Raw genomic sequence first — 5,078 nt, forward strand, 5'->3', positions numbered from 1 at the left:
ACGCAGTTACGTTGAACAAGTCAATGGCAGGACGTATCGCAGAAATCGGGTACATTTGCGAGACGCTCAACCTGACCTATCAGCTGAACAAGACCATTCTGCTCCAGAGCCAAGCAATGAAGCAACAAAGTCTTCAGGAATGTCTACCTGCAGTCCAGCACCAGAACCAAGTGGTCCAGGTCCATTAGACGCCACGGCACCTGTACTTACAGAACCAGTAGTCACACGATCAGGACGAGTTGTGAAGACTCCACAAAGGCTGCGTGGGAGCTCCGCTAAAATTCAAATCTACAAAAACATTCTTCTGGATTTTCAGTGATTCACTAGAATCAGTTGAATCAGTCTGGATCCACCCCTAGCGGTATAACATGCGCAATGTTCCAGCGATCAGGGACTCTTCCTTTACTTATCGACGAGTTATTGGCTTTGGTGATGATTGGAACTTGTACCCCTGTACATTGCTTCAAAATACGTGTAGGAATTGGATCCAGGTGACACGTTGCATTGGAGGAAAGACATTTCAATTTTGTGTACCTCATCTTCTGGTATTGGTTTGAAGTTATCGAATGTGAAAAGATACCACGGGCATCTGCAACTGGCTTTACAACAGAAGGTGCAATCTCATTCAAGTCATCTTTGATGATTCGGCTTTTTCTTGCAGAAAAACTCCCCAAAGTCATTGGTCAGGCGGAGAGAATCCTGATGTGGTGGTAAAGGATTATCCTGTTTCTGTTTGACAAGAGACGACACAATTGCAAAGAGTCTTCTGGAATCACCGGCTCATTCTTCGATACGATTACAGTAATTGGATTATTTTGCAGTATCAAGACGAGAAGAATACTCATTGTGTAGTTCCAGAAAATATCCATTACCCCCCCCCCCCCCCCCTACGAGAAGAATACTCATTGTGTAGTTCCAGAAAATATCCATACCCCCCCCCCTATTGAGGAGGTCGGAGGTATGACCCCCCACCCCTCTGGAATTTCCTGGGCGTTTAAAACCGCCCAGCCCCCGGAAATTTCCAATCCCCTCAATGGGGGGTGGGGGGTATGGATGGATATTTTATGGAACTACACATTGCGTTTCCTACGATAGTTTTCCTTGTCCACTGTAATTTCCGACCTGAGCATCTTTCTTTCGAGCTTTCTTTTTTTGGCTTCTCAGGGATCTCAGTGATTCAGTCAAACCATAGCACTGTGGGTCTCGCAAAGACTACTTTTTCCTTCAGAGGGGCATGTGCATCTAGAATTTTTGAAAGTGACTTGTCATAACAAGCTGCTAAAGGCCCGAAATGATATTGACCCAAACGGTGTGCCATTAAGTTGCATTCTCTATGCCGACGACTTAGTTATCCTATCAAAATCAGCAAAGGGCCTGCAAGAATATCTGAATAGCCTCGAAGAATATTGCAAAGCATCCGAACTACCCATCAATCTAGATATAACAAAAGTAATGATTTTTAATAACACCGGGAAAACTATGAAAAATTACCGAATCTTTTACGGAACTTATAAAATAGAAAATGTCAAAAGTTATAAGTACCTTGGACTCCATTTTTGCACTTATGGAAATTTTAATTTGGCTAAGGAGGAGCTCAAGAAAGTAGCATTAAAAGAGATGTTCAAGTTAAGAAAAGAAATGGGAGAGCACTTCAGACAAGATATCAATTAACTCTCCGCCTTTTTGACCCCTTGATACAACCAATCCTACTTTATGAAAGCGAAATATGGGGAGCGGAATACAAGGGAAAGTTAGAAAAAGATCCAATAGAAATGGTCCACACCAAGTTTCTAAAATGGTTTCTCGGCGTAAACCGATACTGTAGCTCGAACGCGTGTAGGGCTGAATTAGGACGATTCCCTCTCAGAACAAAAGCAAATGGTAGAGCGATCAAACTTTGGCTTAAACTTTCAAACAACAATGGAAATACCGAAAAACTCTCCCGCAAAGCATTTGCTGCCATATCTAATTATGAAAACAAGAACTTTTGGCATAGAAAAATTAAACAAATACTAGACCTTGCGGGTAGGAGCGATATGACTGACACAAACACTCCCGAAGCAACTTACAGTTTTCTTCAACAAAGGCTATGACATTGAACAACAGACATGGCTTAGCTCTATTCAAAATGACAATAGGACCATGCCCAAAAGAACAAATTGCGTACGCTCAGAAAGTTTAAACTGTCCCACAATTTAGAAGATTATCTACTTAGTAGGCAGTCTTCGGACAGTCAGTGTCCATGACATCAGCGCGATGAACGTTGGCATTTCTTTCCATGACTAAAAAGCCCAATGCGCGAAGCACATGTGCGACCACATGAACGACAAACGAGGACAGACGTCGGAGATGGGTTTGATCCAGTTCGAATTTCGGATGCCTTTCTCCTCTGCCTTCTCTCTTCGGCCTCTCTTTTCAGCTCTAACTCCCCTGAGTTGAGTGCGGCAGCACATTCAGACCTCCATCTGCTGCGATCCTCGGCAAGCTTCTCCCAGTTGTCCACGTCGAGGCCGATTGCGAGCATATCACGCTTGCATGAGTCCTTGAAGCGGAGCTTCGGGCGTCCTACAGGTCTTGATCCGTGTGCAAGTTCGCCGTAAAGAAGATCTTTGGGAATACGGCCATTTTCCATTCGACAAACGTGGCCTAGCCACCTCAACCTGCGTTGACGAAGTAGGGTAAAAAGCGTCGGTAAACCTGATCTTTCGAGGACCTCGTTATTCGTAACTTTATCCGACCAATGGATACCGAGGATGCGGCGAAGACATCGCATATGGAAGGTATTTAATCGCTTCTCCTGCCGCTCGTAGGTGGTCCAAGATTCGCTTCCGTATAGGAGAGTACTCAAAATGCAGGCGCGATATACGGTGATCTTCGTCGAAATGGTAAGTTTCTTGTTCTCCCACACTCGAGAGGAAAGCTTTGTCATTGTTGTCACTGCTTTACCGATTCTTTTGCCGAGTTCGACATCGAGGCATCCGTTGGCGGAGGTGGTGGAGCCAAGGTAGGTAAACTGAGGAACAACATCTAGGGTGAAGTCGTTGATGGTAAAAGTAGGCGCAATTTCAGAGCCTAGGTGCATCACTTTCGTCTTCTTAAGGCTGATTGCAAGACTGAAGTCCGCACAAGCGTTCGAGAAACGGTTCAAAAGGGACTGTAGCTCACTCTCACTGTGTGCAACCAAAGCAGCATCGTCAGCGAAGAGAAGATCGCGTATCGTGCACTTGCGGACTTTGGTCTTAGCACGTAGTCTCGCTGGATTGAATAGTTTCCCGTCTGAGCGAGTACGTAGAAGGATGCCTTCATCAGCAGAGCCAAATGCATGTCTCAGAAGGACGGAGAAGAAGATGTTGAAGAGGGTTGGTGCCAATACACATCCTTGTTTAACGCCGATGTTTATGTCGAATGCCTCGGACGAGTTGCTCTCACACTTAACAGTGCCACGGGTCCCATCGTGGAATGACTTTATAAAGTTAAGGAGCTTCGGAGGACAGCCGACTAAAGGTAGGATGTGAAACAGACCGTCTCTGCTGACTGAGTCAAAAGCCTTGGTTAGATCGATAAAGGCGACAAAGAGGGGTCTTTGCTGTTCGCGGCATTTTTCCTGAAGCTGCCTCAGGGAGAATATCATGTCAACTGTTGAGCGATTCGAGCGGAAGCCACATTGCGATTCAGGGTACACCCTTTCAGCAAGTTTCTGCAAACGGTTCAAAGCCACTCGAGCGAATAGCTTACCAGCAATACACAAAAGTGAGATGCCGCGGTAGTTATTCCGATCACTTCTGTCCCCCTTGTTCTTGTAGAGGTTGGTAATGGAGCAATCTCTGAAATCCTGAGGGACGGATCCCAGCTCCCAGCACTTGCAAAGGAGTTTGAAGAGAGAATCGAGGAGCTTGTCTCCGCCACATTTGAAGATCTCTGCTGGGATGCCATCTTGCCCAGGGGCCTTGCCAGAAGATATTACTTTGATGGCTTCACGGAGTTCGACTTTGGTGGGCATTGCATCCAGCTCGGACAGAGTTGGAAGTCTTTCAATATGGTTGATTGCAGAGGGAGAAATGAAACTTGCAGTGCCGTAGAGATCGCTGTAGTGTTCGACCCAGCACTCCAACAATTTGGACTTTTCCGTGATGATCTCTCCAGATGACGACTTTAACGGAGCAAGCTTTATTTGTGTTGGTCCAATTGCCCTCTTTATACCATCAAACATGCCCTTGACGTTGCCAGTGTCAGCAGCAGACTGAATCCTAGCACAAAGATTCGACCAGTAATTGTTGGCGCATTTTTTACACTCTTCTTTTGCATGCCTTCTAGCTTCACGTAGAGCTTCGAGAGATTGTGAGGTTGGATTAAGCTTGAAGTTCTGTAAGGCAAGTCGCTTCGCTTCGATCAGGGGTTGCAAGTGTGCTATATTGGCGCCGAACCAATCCTCGCTCCTGCGGTCCGATTTACCGAAGGCAAGCATCGCTGCCTCATAGGTCACATCCTTGACATGTCTCCAGTGGTCTTCAGTCCTAAGCTCTTGATAGTTCTCTAACTTGGATTCAAGGAGTTCTTGGAAGGTAAGAACCTTTTGTGGGATTGTAGTGGCAGCCGCATTGATACGAGCTTTGGCAGCATTACGAGCACGGTGCAGTTTTTTAGGGCGTGACTGGATCTTAGAGCAAACTAGAGCATGGTCGGTGTCACAGTCAGCACTATGGTAAGATCTTGTAATACGAACGTTATTTAGTTGACTCCGTCTAGTGATAATTAGGTCCAGCTGATGCCAGTGCTTAGATCTAGGGTGCATCCATGACAGCCTGTGTCGTAGCTTTACATTAAAGAAGGTATTTGTGATGCAAAGATGGTGGAGAGAACAAAGTTCCAACAGGCGTTGCCCGTTTTCATTGCATCTATCAACGCCAAAGTGACCGAGGCAGATTGGCCAGGACTCCTGATCGTTTCCTACTCTTGCGTTAAAATCACCGAGGAGGAACAGAGCTTCGTTCTTAGGTAACTGTTTGATAATTACATCGAGCTCACTGTAGAATGCATCTTTAGCGTCCGAGGAGGAAGTCAGAGTCGGGGCGTAGACA

The sequence above is a fragment of the Nematostella vectensis genome, chromosome 11, assembly GCF_932526225.1.
Source record: "Nematostella vectensis chromosome 11, jaNemVect1.1, whole genome shotgun sequence".
Lineage (NCBI taxonomy): Eukaryota > Metazoa > Cnidaria > Anthozoa > Actiniaria > Edwardsiidae > Nematostella > Nematostella vectensis.